Here is a 21107-nt window from a genome sequence, read left to right on the forward strand (position 1 = left end):
TTTCTGAAAAGGTTGCTTATTGCAGACAACACTGAATTTTTTTTTTTTACATGTTGCAGGCACTGTACTAAGTTTACTTGATATAGCAATAAGATAAACAAAAATCCCTCTTAAGCAAAAACTACATTATTTTTTTTCTCTGTAAATACTCACTTCATTGTTTAAAAAAATAGCAAAGTTACCATGGACCCCTAAGAACAATTCATTTTGTTTTGTTTCTGTGAGAAATGCAAGTGTTTACATAACATAATGCCAGAGACCTCAGTCTCCATTTGGAGTTTGAGGACACTGAAACTTTCCACTCATTTCTAATGACTACCCCACGTCCCTAAAGAAAAAAAAAAAAAAAACATTTATTACATTTCGATCCAACATCCATTTCCTATTCTTCTTGTAATCATTCCACTGTTGTACTAAGAATGACCTTCTCACTACCAGATGATGATATGATCAATCAAGATAAAAAAAAAAAAAAAGACTGGAAAAGCTGATCATAAATTCATACCCCCCAGTGGTAACCAAAAAAAACCTATTACTTCTTGCTACCTGAAACCCAGGTTCTGCCCTTGTTCCTTACTTTCTCAGCATCCAGCTATCCCTGGGAGCTCCATAAATCACCCCAAGAAATTTCCTTTAGCTTAAATTAGCTTCAGTATCCTTTGTTTGCAGTCCAAAATTCCTAACATACACCATGGATTCTTCCGGAGGCACTAACTGCATTCCTTGGGCTCAGAGCATGCCTTACTGTTCCCAGCAACAAGCACTGAGACAAGTATATTTTACTTAAAATGAAAGTGAAGTAGCACAAAAAGATGGTGTTAGACTCATCTTCTAATCTATTTTTATAAATTTTTCCTTGTGATTAATGTAGGTAGTAGTTAAAACTGTTGCTTGGACACACACAAAAAAAGCCAGAAAATTATTTTGCTGGGTAGTAAAAAGCTACCGACTCTTGTACCAGATTATTATTATGGCAATTACACAGCTGACGTGCAGAAGCCTTGAAGATATGTGGCTCTTGGGAGAGCAAACAAGAAGTTTGAAATAAATGAAACTCCAATACCAGAATCATGTTGATGGTCAGCACTGCTCCTCTTGGCAAGAAAGCAGTTTCTCCTCTTCCAAGAAACAATTTGCATGACACTTGCTGTAGACATTACTTTCCTCCCGGCCACACATTAATTGACTACCCAGGTGCTCAGAGTAATGAGAGTAACACCAAGTGATTTAAAAAAAAACAAAAACAAAAAAACCTTTCAAGAAAGCACAAAGTAATCACAAACATGATTGCCTTGATAATAATTAATGCCTGGGGGCTAGCTTGTAGCCTAAATCAATAATGATTATTTTTCCCTATCTCAAATCTATAAAATTCCAGACATGATTCTTTCTCCACACTCCTTGCCATAAGAGCTAAAAGCAAGACTGTGTCAAATTCTTGATTCCATATCTGTTGCAGACACAATGCAAGAGATAAAACCTAATGAGTTTCTACAAACATAAACAATTTGTTAGCATTGACTGGTCACTTCAGTGAAAGAACCAGTCAATTTAATCAAATTGGCCAAACTGGCCTTAAGCTGAAGTGACAAATGGATGCAGTCAAAATAATCAAACTAAGTAAATAGACTGGGTGTGTTCACTTCAATATCCTTATTATGGTTCCGAATCCTAACACTTTTGCTAATAAGCACTAGTCTCTCTGCAGAGTGAAAAAGCATTAGTATCGGGGAACACAAGGCAAGATGCCTGCTCACCCCAGTGGTCATAGCCAATCATCTGAATGAGCAAAACATGTAGGCAAATGGCATCAACCTTTCCCCCTACCTCTTGACTGAGGGCATGCCCAGGAGTGCTACACCAGGTTTTCTAATCATTGGCATGTGAAGAATCCAGAAGAGACATTGCCCCTAGCCACAGTATAATTGGTTATATACATACAGTATAAACATACGTTTACTGGACAGTGGACACAGGAATACTGAATTAGAAAACATACCCAAGTGACTCTACCAGGAATCTAAGAAGAATAGACAGCAGAGAGGGCTTTCTAAAGCCCCAAACAATCATGGTAATTCACTTCCAACTGTTGCCCTGCTGGCATTCTTCCTAAGCAGACAGGGGAGAGCTGCATCTCTCAGATAACAAGGTAATTAATGTTAAAAAGGAAGACCATATTGAGGAGGGTCAGTTGTAGCTTCAGAATTATAAAAAGGTAGAATTAAAGAGCCTATTTTCTTTTGGCTCAACTTTTTTTCTAAGGCTTATTTTAAAAAGATTTGAAAAGGCAGGGGGAGAGACGTGAATAAACAAAAACTATTACGGGAAAATGAAATTCCTTTCCTCTTAGCCTCTTTCCATTTCAGAACTTTTCTGAAGCCCCAGTGGCATTTCATAACCCAACCTTCCAAAATTAGTTTCATCTACTTAAAAAAAATCACATCATAGAATTTGTTCATAAACATCTTTAGAGGTGATGCCATCCTTTCAGTGAACTAAGGATCTGCCTCACCTTCCCACTCATAGATTCTCCTCTTTACAGGTAAATACATAATCACCATTTGTTAATTGCTTGAACTCTACTGACAGGAAGTACAATTATTATTACGTTACATCTGGGCGAATTTTACCATCAGAAGATGGTGATGAGCTTGCAGAGGGCTATATGGGTGGTTTACACAAGACTTACATGTTCTACATTAAAAGAAAAGACTAAGAGAAAAATTTTTAAGAGATTTTTATTTATTTGGGGCGCCTGGGTGGCTCAATTGGTTAAGTGTCTGACGCTTGGTTTTGGCTCAGATCATGATCTTGGGGGCATGAGATCAGCTTGAAATTGAGCTCATGCTCAGCCCGGAATCTGCTTGAGTTTCTCTCTCGCTTTCCCTCTGCCCTTCCCACTCATGCTCACTCATGCTCTGTTTGAGAGAAACAGAGAGACAGACACAGAGCATGAAGGAACAGAGGGAGAAGGACAAGCTGACTCCATGCTGAATGTGGAGCCTGACAGGGCGCTCATCCACCTCCCCAAGATCATGACCTGAGCTGACATCAAGAGTCCAATGCTGAGGAGGCGGGCAAGACGGCGGAAGAGGAGGGTCCCCAGGTCACCTGTCCCCACCTAATTACCTAGATAACCTTCAAATCATCCTGAAAATCTACAAATTCGGCCTGAGATTTAAAGAGAGACCAGCTGGAATGCAACAGTGAGAAGAGTTCGCGCTTCTATCAAGGTAGGAAGACGGGGAAAAAGAAATAAAGACACAAAAGGCCTCCAAGGGGGAGGGGCCCGCGAGGAGCCGGGCTGAGGCCGGGGCGAGTGTCCCCAGGACAGGAGAGCCCCGTCCCGGAGGAGCAGGAGCTGCACCGACCTTCCCGGGGGAAAGGGGCTCGCGGGGAGGTGGAGCAGGACCCGGGAGGGCGGGGATGCCCTCGGGCTCCGGGGACACTAACAGACACCTGCGCCCCGGGGGGAGAGTGCTCCACACCCCGCGGACCACGCAGCGGAGCGCCCTAAAAGGCTGCAGCACACCCCAGGCTGGACCCAAGAGCAGCTGGGAGCAGCTTGGGCAGAGGCTCCGCGCAGAGGGGCTGTGCTGCCGGGAGCGCGATTCTAGCAGCACAGGCCCCTGAGCCCAGGGCGCCGGGGACACAGCCCAGGATCCGGCCTCACCCCCCGCCCCCCGGACAGGCAGAGGCCTGGAGGACACAGGGCAGCAAGGACACTCCTGCCACACGCTGACCCGGAGCTGTGCAGATCAGCGGCCCCACCCCCCGAAGCATCCAGGCCCTGCAGACCGAGAGCTGCAGTAGTTACTGTGGGAGCTGACTCCAGGGCTGGAGAGCTGGCTGCCGCCACTGTTGTTCAGCCTGGGGCCTCACAGGATAAAACCCCCCACTGAGCCTCACAGTGGCCTCAAAGGATAAACAGATTAAACAACTTTCACTAAGCCCTGCACCAGGCAGAGGGCTGAGCAGCTCCCCCAGGTGCTCACACCTGAGAATCAGCACAGCAGGCCCCTCCCCCAGAACACCAGCTAGAAGGACAGGAGAAAAACAAATTATTGACCAAGCAGCACTGGAAAGTTCCAGGGGAAGTCGAGGGATTTACAGTATAGAGAATCAGAGGATACTCCCCTTTGTTTTTTGATTTGTTTGCTTCCCCCCCTTTTTTTCTTTTTTTCTCTTTTTTTCTTCTTTTTTTTTCTTTTATCCTTTTTTCTTTTTCTTTTCTTGTTTCTCTTCTCTTATGTTCTCCCTTTGCCAATACAACTTGTTTTCGGCCACTCTTCACTGACCAAAATGACTAGAAGGAAAACCTCATCTCAAAAGAAAGAATCAGAAACAGTCCTCTCACCCACAGAGTTACAAAATCTGGATTACAATTCAATGTCAGAAAACCAATTCAGAAGCACTATTATACAGCTACTGGTGGCTCTAGAAAAAAGCATAAAGGACTCAAGAGACTTCATGACTGCAGAATTTAGATCTATTCAGGCCAAAATTAAAAATCAATTAAATGAGATGCAATCCAAACAGGAAGTCCTAACGATGAAGGTTAACGAGGTAGAAGAAAGAGTGAGTGACGTAGAAGACAAGTTGATGGCAAGGAAGGAAGCTGAGGAAAAAAGAGAAAAACAATTTAAAAAATCATGGGGATAGGTTAAGGGAAATAAATGACAGCCTCAGAAGGAAAAATCTACGTTCAATAGAGGTTCCTGAGGGCGCCAAAAGGGACAGAGGTCCAGAAAGTGTATTTCAAAAAATCATACCTGAGAATGTGCCTAACGTGGGAAGGAAAACAGGCATTCAGATCCAGGAAATAGAGAGATCCCCCCTAAAATCAATAAAAACCGCTCAACACCTCGACATTTAATAGTTAAGCTTGCAAATTCCAAAGATAAAGAGAGGATCCTCGGATCCTCAAAGCAGCAAGAGACAAGAGATCCCTAACTTACATGGGGAGGAGTATTAGGGTAACAGCAGACCTCTCCACAGAGACCTGGCAGGCCAGAAAAGGCTGGCAGGATATATTCAGGGTCCTAAATGAGAAGAACATGCAGCCAAGAATACCCTATCCAGCAAGGCTCTCATTCAGAATAGGAGAGATAAAGAGCTTCCAAGACAGGCAGCAACTGAAAGAATATGTGACCTCCAAACCAGCTCTGCAAGAAATATTAAGGGGGACTCTGTAAAAGAAAGAGGAAGTCCAAGGAAACAATCCACAAAAACAGGGGCTGATTAGGTATCATGATGTCACTAAACTCATATCTTTCAATAGGAACTCTGAACATGAATGGGCTTAATGATCCCATCACAAGATGTAGGGTTTCAGACTGAATAAAAAAACAGGACCTATCTATTTGCTGTCTACAAGAGACTCATTTTAGACCTAAGGACACCTACGGCCTGAAAATAAAAGGTTGGAGAACCATGTACCATTCAAATGGTCCTCAAAAGAAAGCAGGGGTAGCCATCCTTATATCAGATAAATTAAAGTTTATCCCAAAGATTGTAGTAAGAGATGAAGAGGGATACTGTATAATACTTAAAAAAAAATCTATCCAACAAGAGAACCTAACAATCATGAATATTTATGCCCTAAATGTGGGAGCTGCCAAGTATACCAATCAATTAATAACCAAAGTTAAGACACACTTAGATAATAATACACTTATACTGGGAGACTTTAACACGGTGCTTTCTACAAATGACAGATCTCCTAAGCACAACATCTCCAAAGAAACAAGAGCTTTAAATGACACACTGGACCAGATGGATTTCACAGATAGTTACAGAACTTTACATCCAAATGCAACTGAATTCACATTCTTCTCAAGTGCACATGGAACTTTCCCAGAATTGACCACATACTGGGTCACAAATCAGGTCTTAACTGATACCAAAAGATTGGGATTGTCCCCTGCGTATTTTCAGACACAATGCTTTGAAATTAGAACTAAATCACAAGAAAAAACTTGGAAAGATTTCAAGAATGTGGAGATTAAGGACCATCTTGCTAAAAGATGAAAGGGTCAACCAGGAAATTAGAGAAGAATTAAAAAGATTCATGGAAATCAATGAGAATGAAGATACAACCATTTAAAATCCTTCGGATACAACAAAAGCAGTCCTAGGAGGGAAATACATCACAATACAAGCATCCATGCAAAAACTGGAAAGAACTCAAATACAAAAGCTCAACTTGCACCTAAAGGAGCTAGAGAGAAAACAGCAAATAGATCCTACACCCAGCAGAAGAAGAGAGTTAATAAAGATTTGAGCAGAACTCAATGAAATAGAGACCAGAAGAACTGTGGAACAGATCAACAAAATCAGGAGTTGGTTCTTTGAAAGAATTAATAAGATAGATAAACCATTAGCCGGCCTTATTAAAAAGAAGAGAGAAAAGACTCAAATTAATAAAATCATGAATGAGAAAGGAGAGATCACTACCAACACCAAGAAAATACAAACGATTTTTAAAAAATATTATAAGCAGCTATATGCCAATAAATTAGGCAATCTAGAAGAAATGGACACATTTCTGGAAAACCACAAACTACCAAAACTGGATTAGGAAGAAATAGAAAACCTGAACAGGCCAATAACCAGGGAGGAAATTGAAGCAGTCATCAAAAACCTCCTAAGACACAAGAGTCCAGGGCCAGATGGCTTCCCAGGGGAATTCTATCAAACGTTTAAAGAAGAAACCATACCTATTCTACTAAAGCTGTTCCGAAAGATAGAAAGGGATGGAATACTTCCAAACTCATTCTATGAGGCCAGCATCACCTTAATTCCAAAACCAGACAAAGACCCCGCCAAAAAGGAGAATTATAGACCAATATCCCTGATGAACATGGATGCAAAAATTCTCAACAAGATACTAGCCAATAGGATCCAACAGTACATTAAGAAGATTATTCTTCATGACCAAGTGGGATTTATCCCCGGGATACAAGGCTGGTTCAACACACATAAAGCAAACAATGTGATTCATCATATCAACAAGAGAAAAAACAAGAACCATATGATCCTCTCAATAGATGCAGAGAAAGCATTTGACAAAATACAGCATCCATTCCTGATCAAAACTCTTCAGAGTGTAGGGATAGAGGGAACATTCCTCAGCATCTTAAAAGCCATCTAGGAAAAGCCCACAGCAAATATAATTCTCAATGGGGAAGCACTGAGAGCCTTTCCTCTAAGATCAGGAACACAACAGGGATGTCCATTCTCACCCCTGTATTCAACACAGTACTGGAAGTCCTAGCCTCAGCCATCAGACAACAAAAAGAAATCAAAGGCATTCAAATTGGCAAAGAAGAAGTCAAACTCTCCCTCTTTGCAGATGACATGATACTGTACATAGAAAACCTAAAAGACTCCACCCCAAGATTGCTAGAACTCATACAGCAATTCGGTAGCGTGGCAGGATACAAAATCAATGCCCAGAAATCAGTGGCATTTCTATACACTAACAATGAGACTGAAGAAAGAGAAATTAAGGAGTCAATCCCATTTACAATTGCACCCAAAAGCATAAGGTACCTAGGAATAAACCTAACCAAAGAGGTAAAGGATCAAAACTACAGAACACTTCTGAAAGAAATTGAGGAAGACACAAAGAGATGGAAAAATATTGCATGTTCATGTATTGGCAGAATTAATATTGTGAAAATGTCAATGTTACCCAGGGCAATTTACACGTTTAATGCAATCCCTATCAAAATACCATGTAGTTTTTTCAGAGTTGGAACAAATTATTTTAAGATTTCTGTGGAATCAGAAAAGACCCTGAATAGCCAGGGTAATTTTAAAAAAGAAAACCATATCTGGGGGCATCACAATGCCAGATTTCAGGTTGTACTACAAAGCTGTGATCATCAAGACAGTGTGGTACTGGCACAAAAACAGACACATAGATCAATGGAACCGAATAGAGAATCCAGAAGTGGACCCTCAACATTATGGTCAACTAATATTAAACAAAAGAGGAAAGACTAACCACTGGAAAAAAGACAGTATCTTCAATAAATGGTGCTGGGAAAATTGGACATCCACATGCAGAAGAATGAAACTAGACCACTCTCTTTCACCATACACAAAGATAAACTCAAAATGGATGAAAGATCTAAATGTGAGACAAGATTCCATCAAAATCCTAGAGGAGAACACAGGCAACACCCTTTCTGGGCTTGGCCACAGTAACTTCTTGCAAGATACATCCATGAAGGGAAAAGAAACAAAAGTAAAAATGAACTATTGGGACTTCATCAAGATAAGAAGCTTTTGCACAGCAAAAGAAACAGTCAACAAAACTAAAAGACAGAATAGGAGAAGATATTTGCAAATGACCTATCAGTTAAAGGGCTAGTTTCCAAGATCTATAAAGAACTTATGAAACTCGACAGCAAAGAAACAAACAATCCAATCATGAAATGGGCAGAAGACATGAAGAGAAATCTCACAGAGGAAGACATAGACATGGCCAACAAGCACATGAGAAAATGCTCTGCATCACTTGCCATCAGGGAAATACAAATGAAAACCACGAGACACCACCTCATACTAGTGAGAATGGGGTAAATTAATAAGGCAGGAAACCACAAATGTGGAAGAGGATGCAGAGAAAAGGGAACCCTCTTACACTGTTGGTGGGAATGTGACCTGGTGCAGCCACTCTGGAAAACTGTGTGGAGGTTCCTCAAAGAGTTAAAAATAGACCTGCCCTACGACCCAGCAATTGCACTGCTGGGGATTTACCCCAAAGATACAGATGCAGTGAAACGCCGGGACACCTGCACCCCAATGTTTATAGCAGCAATGTCCACAATAGCCAAACTTTGGAAGGGGCCTCAGTGTCCTTTTTTTGTTTGTTTGTTTCAAAGTTATAATGCATGGTTTAAAAGAGAGGAAAGAAAAAGGAGAGAGAGAGAGCATGCCAGTTACAAGTCTGAGAGAGTCTTGGAAGAAGGGAATATAGAGGGAAATGTCAGGGGCATGGGGATAAGTTTGGGGAAAATCCCGTGGCCCAAAATCCCATTTTCCTACCCACAGCCTAGCCCTTGGAGTGAAGAATTATATCAGTTTTGTACAAGAGTTTTTAATGGATAAAGAAGATGTGGTTTATGTATACAATGGAATATTCCTCAGCCATTAGAAATGACAAATACCCACCATTTGCTTCAACGTGGGTGGAACTGGAGGGTATTATGCTGAGTGAAGTAAGTCAGTAGGAGAAGAACAAACATTATATGGTCTCATTCATTTGGTGAATATAAAAAATAGTGAAGGGAAATAAAGGAGAAAGGAGAAAAAATGAGTGGGAAGTAACAGAAAGGGAGACAGAACATGAGAGACTCCTAACTCTGGGAAACAAACTAGGGGTGGTAGAGAGGGAGGTGGGCCCAGGGGGTGGGGGTGACTGGGTGACAGGCACTGAGGAGTGCACTTGATGGGATGAGCACTGAGTATTATTCTATATGTTGGCAAATTGAACACCAATATAAAAGAAATTTATAAAAAAAAAAAAGTCTAATGCTTAACCAACTGAGCCACGCAGACACCCTGAGACTGAAATTCAATATCATATTTGAATCCATGATATTGATTTGCTAATAAATGACCATAGTAAATCTTGTCTTTAAATGTCAAATAAAGAAAATGTGTAGCCTTATGCAAGGGCCAAAAGAAATAAATGAAACCGTAAGAAATATTAATTAGGTTTACTCAGAGAAGCTGTAATCCTAAAAATGTAATAGTTAACATGTACTAAATACTCTGCTGGATACTAGGCTGTTTTAATATGTATTAGTACCTTTAAACTTCATAACAACTTTAAGAGGTAGTTATGGTTATTATCTTCATAGTTTTAAGATAAAACTGAGACACAGAAGTTAAGCAACTTGACAAACATATCACAGCTAATAAGTTGAAAAGCTAGGATTTGAACCCAGAAAATCTAGCTCCATGATCGAATCAATGGGTAATAGTTCCATTTTTAAATTATTATCAATGGATAATAATAGTTCCAATTAATCTATACAAACAGTAGCCCTTAAAATATCTGGGTATCTGTACAAGTACTGTACATAATTTAGTTTTATAGACAATGTTGGAGCAGTAGGGTAACCCCCCATAGAATGCTAATATTAATGGTAGAAGAAAATATAGTAAGGAGCATATAACTTCTAGGTAACTTCTAAAAATAAAAAAGCTCACATTAAAAAAAGAAAAACATTTTGATACTATTTACTTGTATATGTGTAGGTACCACACTCCCGTACTTAGTACTTAGTGACAAAATATATATTCAGAAACAACAGCCATTACAGAAATTTTAAAGTTTTCTTTATATTTAACTATAATGCCTGTGTTTTTTAAATAAGTATGCATGTATTACTTTTTGAGTCATAAATTTAATTGATGAGTTTGGATTTGGAGAAAACTATCTTGAATGATAATTACTTTATGGTAAGTCTTAACAAGCTTTTATGTATGTATAACACCAACTATTATTTTATGTTTATAGTCACGAGAGGACAACTGAATGGTCTCATTAAAATCCTGCTAGATAGAGAACAAGTCAGAACTTTGGGTACAAACTGAAATGCAGTTAACTAAAATCTATGACATTGGGTATTTCCTAAAATACTTCCTAACACATGTTAAATAGTATGGAAGCAACCTTAGCCCCTGTTGGAAGGGGCCCTCCTGCACACATAAGCACACACAACCCCACCACCAATTCCATGACAGTAAAGCAGGAAAGGAAAATAAAAGGAAGTGAAGGAAGTGGTCACAAAAAAGTCTCTGAATATTTTATATTTTTCAAAGAATAACTTTATCATTTTGATCAAGATAACTAAAAAGCCAAACAGCTCATAACTCCTAAAACTGAGGTATGCCATAAACACAGGGAAAAGACAGTCATGATTCTCACGCGAAGAAAGTCCACACAGAGCATTTTCACCCAGGAGACAGTCTGCCTCATTAACCTTTAGGTGATGGCAACTGAGGGAGACAGCAGAAAAAAGGGGTTGGAACAGCTCAAGGAAAGATGACAACAAGTCAGAAGTAAGATGGGTTGTGACAGGGACAATCTCCAAAGGAAAGAAAAAAACATGGAACTCGGTGACACAAATGGAAAGTGACAGGAAGAAACTGTTTGGGACTATAAATTAGCTCAGTGGGAAAAGAAGTAGAACATGCATTGGAGTGAAACCACTGAATTATGGGATTATGCCCCCAGAATTCTTAGCATAGCAATATTGTCTCCTAGCCAACAGAGCACGACTAGATTTATTATACGTACATCCTTCTGCCTTCTTCACCCTGTTCTCAGAGAAGCAACAAAGTCAATTGAGACTAGAAAATTAACCAGCTCTCTCCTTTTTTTTTTGCCTCTTCTTTGCTTCCCAAATTAGTGAGAAAATGTAAATGTGAATTTTCCCTCTGTAGCTGTCTCCTCACAGATGGTGACACATTAGAAAATCCTGGTGAGAAAATTTAATTCCAGTTTTCTTCTCTCCATCTAGGCTGATGTCCCTTTGAATGTGCTAATGAACCCTTTCTATTCAGACTCTAGTACATTTACTTTTAACTCTTTTCTATAAAAGGTCTTTTAAAATGAAGAAACCTGACAATGTAAATGTCTCCACTGATTCTCCGTATTTGAACCCTCAGGTGTTTCACTTTGTATTTCCCCTATAGGCATTCTTAATAGATTGTCAGTGGAAGGCCCCCTCACTCTGAAATCTAGGTCACAGATTGCTCCTTACTCAGCATCCACTTTCCTTTTTGTTTCTAAGGGACAGCCTCAGTCCACTTCGAATTAAAGATATTTAACATATCTCTAAATACCGTGAAGTATTGCAGACTTCTACAATTGAGTTCAACAGGAGCACATCAGCTCACACTTCTTGAATGTTGGACAGCAAGAGCTGGGACCATTCTACGCTCTACCCCATGCAGTCTAGCCTTTAAATGAGTACCCAAATAAACACCTAGCATGCGGTGTGTTCAGTGCCTCTCTGCATGCATTACTTGCTTTATAACAGATGCTTAAAGATGAAGAACAATAGTAGTCAGGAAGTAGATTTGCTTGGATAAAGCCTGTGAAACAGGTTTTATTATTATTCTTTTTTTAGATGCAGGTTTTGAATAGAATATAGATATACAAAGTTATTATAAGTCAAGGATTAAAAACAAAACTTGGGGATCCTTGAAAACTTGAAAGTACTGCTGTGTTTAAAATAAAATGGCTGCTTTGTAACAAAGCACAGGGGGATGAGGCAATGAGAGGGCAGGATATGGACACTCTTGAATATGCATTTTAAGCCCCTACAGTAGATGGAAATTGTCCTCTCTGGAGAAAATGAGTGATTTTCAGGGTTTGAACAGATATATTTATTAATTAGGAAGTTCTGAGACAAAAGCTAGCATGAATAGAAGCTGGAAATCCCTCACCTCATTATCTACCACATATTAGATGGGCAACAGCAGGAGTTGCCAAAATGCAAGAATATATAGAAGACTGAACTACTTTCTCCAGGTCACTCCAATCTCCTTCAAGAGAGAAGGAAGATTCAATGTCCGCACTCTTCAGGTGAGGGGAAGCTTTGAGGGAGAGATGAGAAACTATTGACCTCCCTTGGGTTGCACTTCAAGGTGTCACACTAGGGGATCAATTCTTCAATTTTCTTGTCTGAGAGATGTAAGAGAAAACATCAGACAGCCTATGTGAGTTCTCACAAATTTGGGACATGTTTTCCCAGATGAGTGAGAAGTGCTACCTGAAAGAGGAGGGGATTCACACCAGCGCAGCAGGCAGGATCAGGAAGCCTGAATGAGGAGATGGAACAAGGCAGGGAGTGTATTTCAGTGCAGAGGAGAGCCTAGGTGGAGGTGATGTACAGAGCACCAGGTGACATTCGCACTTATTACTAGTATTATCCATAGGAGGAACTGACAATCCCAGAGCTTGGAAGTGACCACAGCAGGGACAGCTGGATGCAACTGTTCACTGGGAAATATAAAGCCTTGAGCAAGACAAAAGAATCAAAGAGAATAGTGTTTTCAAATAGGAGGGGATGCATTTCTTCCCATTATTTCTTCATTTCAAATCTATGAATTGTGGTCTTATAGAACCAAATACCTCAGAGACTAAATATTAGGGCTAACAATTGAATATTTTTATATAAATGCTGGCACAGTTGGCTTGGCTCCAATGAGGAAAACTGCTATAGTTTCCAATGAAAATAAGACTTTTAATCTGGAGAAAACAATTTTTTTAATAATTTTTATTTAAATAAAAATTTTTAAAATTGTTTTTGTAGCTTAATATCTTTAGTAAAGTGTTGTCCATTTCAGTAGGAAAATATAGTTCTTTATAGAATACAGACTTTCAGAATACAGACTTCTAAAAATTTCTTACAAACCGCATAAAACAGAAGAGATGATCTTCTGTTGTAAATCATGTAAATTTCAAGTAAATCATGAACATTTTAGTAGTTAAGGCTGAAATAAAACAATACAGAATACTGAAAATTTAAACTTAATTTAATAATTAAAATTCTGAAAGAACAAAATATGGTTCAATTATAGCAACTAATATTATTTGAAAGTATTTAGTAATTTCTAAAATGAATTTGTTATTAAGTCTCATAAATATCAATAAAATCAGTCAACCAATAAAAGTAACAAATAAGGTCAACAACATCAGGTTTTATTTCACAAAAATGTGTAGATATTAAATATGTATATTTAATATATATATATATATATACCTTTTAGAGTTGGTGAAAAATAGGAAAATAATGATCACATTAAATCAGAAAAAAACAAAATAATAGTTCTACAATCTCTTATCTGAAACCTCGGTTAATGGATTTTGCATATAGCATATATTACATAAACTTTCCATCCATACTTTATAATTTAACACATTGTTTCTCAATATTCACACTAAGTGGGATAAATAAGAATATCAATGGTAATGTTAGCATAGTCAAGTTTAGTTACCAAATACGATTTGGTGCCAACCCAATAGGGTGGAGGGAGAAAAAAGTATTGTTTGTTATTTTCATAGTTTACTATGTCACAGGATTATAAAAATATGGTTATGTGCCTGTATTTAATACACACACACAAACCTAAGAACTTCATTGACATTAAACGTTTTCTGTCCTTTAGCAGCAATTCTACTAGCTATGTAACTCAATGGGAATGTAGAAGACTAGAGTCTATGTTGTGCTGACTTGCAGAGGACTCTACAGCCACCAATGCTATGCAGAAATTCAAATGTACCAAAAGGATAATAACTGAATTCAGAATGTTAACAGAAAGAGATTTACAAAGAGTGTTGAAATATAATTTCAAGCTATATAATTATTAAACAGTGTTAAAATTCTAATCACTTCTTCATTATGTCATTGAGTATTACATTGAGTACATCCGCTGTAGCTTTTCATCCTTGAAATGCTGTATTCTTCAGGCAGGAATCACAGTGGACACTAAATCACAGTGGACAATACATACTTTAAAAGGGCTCCTTGATGTCAGGAAGAGTCGTGAGATGGTGGACATGGTTACTATAAGGCACCACAGCCTGGACAGAGATCAGAACAATATGACCATTAGATCTTTGTAGTAGTTTACTGACTTTAGTATCTCTAGGACAGAAATAGGCAATTGATTCAAAACCCGACTTGAAATGCATACCAAAAACAAAGCAAAAATAGGTCTGGTGAACAAAAGCCTAATATGAATCAATACAACAAACAATCATGGTCTTTTATTCAATGCCCAGACTGAGCCAGTCTATATACTAGGAGTCTCTTTTTAAAAATGACTGTGTCACCGTAAGTAAAGACTGACAGTTCTAGAAGTATATATTTCTAGATACTTCCCCTAAGGGACCTGAAATCATTTACCATGTAACTGAACTGGAGAAAAGAAATGAGATTACTGGATACTGGGTTGAAGTGATGATAAACTCTGGGCACTGTGGTTTGAATGTCAGGTGATAAATGGAGTTTTGGTCCAGGTCTGTCTCTGCTTTCTCATTTTCAGAAAGCAAAGTTGAAATAGACATGCTTATGCTGAGTGAAATAAGTCAATCAGAGAAAGACAATTATCATATGGTTTCACTCATATATGGAATATAAGAAACAGCATGGAGGATCATAGAGAAAGGGAAGAAAAACTGAATGTGAAGAAACCAGAGAGACAAATCATGAGACACCCTTAACTCTGGGAAACAAACCAAAGGTTCCTAGAGGGGAGACCCCCCCAAGGGGGATGAGGTAATTGGGTGATGAGTATTTAGGAGGGCACATGATGTGATGAGCACTGGGTGTTATACAGAAGTGATAAATTATTGAACACTACCTCTGAAACTAATGATGTACTATATCTTGGTTACATGAATTTAAATTAAAACAAGAAATAGACATGTTCAGCAACTGATAGAATTAAATGCTTAGCTATGTTTTTTTCAAATAATCATACTTTTATTTTGTGACATCAAATAGAATAGTTGAAGTTATTATTTTAGAAGTTAACCTGGAATTTTAAGAAGTTAATCTTCATATAAAGAATTATGCATCTAATTTTATAATTGATATACAGAGAAGTAACATTTGGTACCCCTAAATATGTCCCTTTGGCATTTGGACTATTTTAGTTGGATTATTTTTAAGAAATCAAAGTCTCAAGGTTTGTTTTATTTTTTGCTTCCCCACTGATTACCTAAAAGAATTTAGATAGAGAATCTGTTTCAGGAGGGGAGCTATCACTAAAGAGAACTATAGTAGAACATGAACTAGGTATTTGTAGACAGGGAGAAACCGAACGAAATATATAATTAAAATTTCCTCTGTATGACGCATTGTTCTTGGATGGTCAAGCAAAGATTTGTTTAACCAACATTTACTTTTTCCATTCTCCTAGTGAACTAACTTCCTTTCTTCCCTTTGAAACCCCAGACTCATACTCCCTTCATGTTAGCCCAAAATGACATAAATAATTCATTTTGCTTGTTTCCAAAATCTCTCATTTATTTGAATTCTCCCTACATATATAACTAAATTAGATTTTTCTCTTGTTAATCTGTGTCATGTCAATTTGATTCTTAGACCAGCCAGAAGAATCTTGAAAGATAAAGACAAATCTTTCCTCCCTAACAATCAAAATACTATGAAGTTTAATTTATGAGGGTCTCAAATTTTCCTTAACAGCAAAGATATATGTAAAGACAATGCCTTAACACTATCAAATATAATTTTATTCAAAGAAGAGCTTCTCAACCAAGGTGCTGCAGAAAGACTTATAGTTTTAATTCAATAATTATAACCCTTTTGTTGTGATTAAAGTTCTCGTCACCCATTTGGAAATTCTTTCACCCTACAGCAGAGGATGGAATATACATATAGATACGTAATTAAATTGGTTTTAGATAAATAAGCTTGCAAATATAAGGAGTATATTCCATATGTAATATACAGAGGTCATGTAATGCAGCTCAAATAATAAAAAATATAATTTAATTAATCTTGACAAAATCAGTATGAATTAGCCTCTTTTATTCTCCCCTTTTTAGAGATGAGGAAATTGAGACATAAACTGATTCATGAATTTCCCCAAGATCACACTCCTAGTAATCGGGGACAGTATTGCAACTTCACAGGTTGACCCCAGTGTCCATGCTCCTAGTTGTTATGCTACTTATAAGTAAGAATTTGGGGCTAAGAGAAATATGTTGATTTGAGTTCTTTGCTGCTGTATTGAATTTTCCTGCTCAGCATAATAAGGAGGAGGTGCTTTCATAACCAGCTAGTGAAAACAGAATAAGGAAGAATTTGTCACACAAGTAAGAACAGCCAAGAATACCGTGCAAGCCTCACTCTTGGCTGTCCTAGCTCTGAGGACTTTACCTGCCATTACTAAGATTATAATATGAAAAACCATGTGCAAAGGAAGTAAATAGTAGTAAGGGGGTGATAATCTGTGTTTTAGCTAACTCCACCTTTGGGAAAGGTCTAGACAGGGACTTGGCGGGGGACAACATATAAATGCTCAGACTTGGATTGTAAATAGAAGGTATTGTAATAAGACTGCTTGCTCATGAACTTTGGTGCCCTCTACATTTTACCCATTGATATTTATATCTTGGATAAGCAATGGTTTTTGTGAATCCAATTTCCTCACCTATTCTACCACTGGTGGTAGTGTCATTACTTGGAAGAAGCTCTAGTGTAGACTAAAAATTATGGATCTATTTCTTCTTGTGAAACTTGGATGAGAAACATAGCAACTGTAAAAACTGATTTTTTTTTCTCTCTTTGACCTTTACTAAAGTCAGAGAGTTGAGCCCACTCTGAGGAGTTAATGGGAAGAGAAAAACAGATTTTGTTGTTATTGCTGTTACATAGATGACCCTGAATATGACACTATGGTTTAAGTGACAAAACCAGTTTACTACTTTAATGCCAAAAGAGTGTAGTGGTACATGCAATTAAGAATTCTGGGATGTCTAGATACAGGTTTCAAACTATGTCATCAGGATTCTCTCTTCTGATTCCTATTTTCCTGGGTGTTGGTTCATTCTTAAAACTCCTCACATAGTGCAAAGAAAAGAAAAAAAGAAGCAACATCAGGAGTTCTACCTTAGTATTTGAAGAAAAGACCTTCTCTCCTCTTGGGCCCATACATTCATAAAACACACATACACAGACACAGACACATACACACACACACACACACACACACACACAGAATAGCTATTAATCTATCCCATCTCTAGACTTGGACCAAATAATTACTTGATCAGGGGAAGGTGGGTGAATAATCTGATTTTGTAAATTTCGGTTACATGTCCATAGGTGGTACTAGGGTTTGGGGCCGGCCTCAGTCAGAAATGTTGACAGAGAGGGAGAGGACTGTTAACTTAAAGAAACCCTGGACTTACATGAGTATTTATCAATGTACAATGAAATTTCCTTTCTTTTCAATATTCTCTTTGATTTCTTTTCCAATGTTCCAATGCTTGCTACTTATTTCCAAGTTTAGAGCATTTAGATATATGAATTAAAAAAATGGTTTTAAATGAATAATACCTTCAACCCCTTTATTTATATACACTAGAGAAAACTAAAGATCACATTAAAAAAATCACTAATATTTCCCTTTTAGAGGATTTGTTTAATAAAGTATAACATTATAAAAATTCTATATATTAAATAAGTTAGATCAAGGGAAATAGTCTATAATTTTTTTTTTCTAAAGGAACTTTCTGTAAAATTTTAAAAACTATGCTGTCCTAACACACAATCTTGCAAGACTTAAAGGATGCTGCAGAAGTTGAATTTTGCCACTGGTAGCTCTGTGTATATTTTTATTGAAGAGAATGATATTCAAACTAGAAATAGAATCTTACAGTCTCTGTCACCTACATTTCAATATTTGCTTTGTGTCATATATCCCAAGTACCCTTCATCAAAGTCATAAGCATTGACCTGTACATTAAAAATTCACCTCTAAAATACCTGAATATTTGCTTACTTCCAATTTTCATATTCTCTAAGATTTTAGGGAAAACAAATTGAGAATGATCATATCCAAACTTATTAATTTGAAAATTATTTAATGTAATTATATACTTTTTAAACAGTTTTTCTTGCCTTGTACTTCTGTCTTAAGGCAATTTCTGATTATAAAAAATTTAAATATTATATATACAATATATGGCAATTCAAAAGAGGTATGAAGAGACAAAAAATTTCCTTTTATCACCTAGAGAGGCTCTCTGATAATATTTTGGTCATATTTTTTCTTTGTATGTACATATATTTTAAACCATTAAAACCACATTAATAGACTTTTTATCCTTTTTTACATAAGTATTTTCTCATGTAATTAAGTCTTTCAATTATTTCACCATAAGAATCTATAATAATTTATTTCCCTACTCCTAAATACACATATTCATGGGTCTGTTTCTAGGCTCCATTTAATTCTCCAATGATTTATTAGTCTATTTTTACACTGATGCCACTCATTCTAGCTTTACAGCATATCTTGATCCCTTATGGAGTTAAGTTTTGCCCCTTCTGCTTCTTCAGAATGCCTTGGCAATTGCATTTCCCTATGAATTTTATAATCAGCTTTTCAGTTTCCTGACAAATGCATACTCACACAAATCTGCGGGGATTTTCACTGGGATTTTGCTGAATCTATCAGTCAATTTGAGGATAAGGTCTTCAAGGTTTCTCCGTTCTCTTTGCCTCTTTCTGTCTCAATATATTTCAAACCATGATCATCATACATTCTCCACTGATGTCTTTTTTTAAGCTTCTCTTAATATTGTTTCATTGTCTTGAACACCTTTCATTAGATTTGGTTCTACTTGATTTAATAGGTTATTGTATATTTTACAGTTTATTTAATGTTTATTGCCACTGTGATATTATTCACTCCTGTACTATGAAGCATTTGTTCACTTTTAAGTTAAATGTGTGTATGTGTGGTGTGTGTGCACGAGTGAGTGATTTCTCTGCATCCTTTAGCACTTCACTGCTGCAGTTAAAAAATGTTAATTTTATAGGTGAAAATCACATTTTATGATCTTAATTTTCATTTCCTTAATTATTAGGGTGAATGTTTTTAAACGTTCATTAGCCATTATAACTGAATAATTAATGATTCTACAAGCTACGGAGAAACCCTTCTAGAGATAGTAGCTGAATTCTGATCATATGGTTTTTATGAATAAGCATGTAGATCAGCCTTTATTTAAGCATTGTTTTATTTTGTATAATACCATTTCCTTGGACTGAAACTCCTTTTATTATGCTCTTGTTATTAACTGGATTCCCTTATTCCATTCTTGGGATGCTGGAGGTTCCTGACACTGCCAACTTTTTATTTATGACAAAGTTTGTCTTTTTTTTTTTTTTTGCTTATTAAATCCTGACATAGATACAAGATTTTTTGTCATATGCTGTGAAAGAAATAAATGGGATTTATTCCTTACTTTCAAGTGGTTGGCCATCTAATAGGGTAGAAAGTCACATGTGCGGTCAAATATAATCTAGGCTGGGAACAGAATCGGAAATTAGACAACTACAAAATTCCAAATGAAACATAAATTTTACTTTGTAGTTTAATTACATTTGTCCTATTGCTTTCTTAGATGCTAATGAGTCCTACCTGGCCACCTGTGGTAACATGAGTTAAGTTGATAAAAAGACAATTTGAACTGATGTAAAAGTTATATTAAAAAGGATAGGTGGAAGACAAAACTGTTGCCATAGGAATAGATACAGGACTGAAATTCACAGGTAGGATGGTATTTGCATTCCCTTTACTATGTATTTAGGATAATTTATAGATTGTTGAGTGAAAACTGGGATATGTTCGGCCAGCCCCCATGTCCCCAAAAAAGCAGCAGATTCTGCATCTTCTTACCCTGCAGGTGTTACAATTAATTAAACCAGTGTTTCTATTTTGTAAGTACTATGATTGTGATAGCAAATGGTGATTAGTCTAGATAATACTGATAGGCTCTCACGTTCCAGCTTAGGGGTATCACTTTCATTCTAAAGTGTTGATTGTTTCTTATCTAACTTTGAAAATAAGATCTGATGCTTTTTAAACTGATGTCTCTTATATTGTCTAACTATGGAAATTTATATGGTAATTTAAAATCTGATAAGCTATGAGTGACATAAGCCTGCATAATAAAGCAATCATAAGCATTGACACATTGGGCAGAATTCAGTTCAGTATGCCTTTGTAAGGAAAAAAATTTCCCACCTCATGCTGAAGAGTTAGAGGGGACATTGAAGGTATTAGTCATCATCTAACAGAATTGTCTTTATTATATTCACTTTCTACACATATCTGGAAAAGTTTTATTTTGGAATTTCAACAAGATTAATGAAGAAAATAAAGGGTAATATCCTTCTGGTTAGCATTTTGTTAAGTTTATATTCAATTTTTTGAATGTTAACTATATAAAAAAGCCACTCTGCAAGGCACAAGAAAGGATTAAATGTCATTCTTGACATCTAATACAAGTCAGACAACTTATATTGAATTTT

The 21107-nt window shown here is 37.2% G+C and overlaps 1 long non-coding RNA gene across 7 annotated transcripts in view; it reads right to left on the reverse strand.

Annotated features, from left to right (window-relative positions):
- Nucleotides 1-13620: 13620 nt before the first annotated feature.
- The window catches only part of LOC106558107, a 66081-nt gene continuing 58594 nt past the window's right edge, over nt 13621-21107 (reverse strand). For all 7 annotated transcript variants that reach the window (XR_005382061.1, XR_005382059.1, XR_005382058.1 and 4 more), the window contains one exon: nt 13621-14614. This is a non-coding gene — a long non-coding RNA (uncharacterized LOC106558107). The remainder of the gene's footprint in view (nt 14615-21107) is intronic.

Source organism: Canis lupus, chromosome 31 (genome assembly GCF_011100685.1).
Source record: "Canis lupus familiaris isolate Mischka breed German Shepherd chromosome 31, alternate assembly UU_Cfam_GSD_1.0, whole genome shotgun sequence".
NCBI classification, from domain to species: Eukaryota; Metazoa; Chordata; class Mammalia; order Carnivora; family Canidae; genus Canis; species Canis lupus.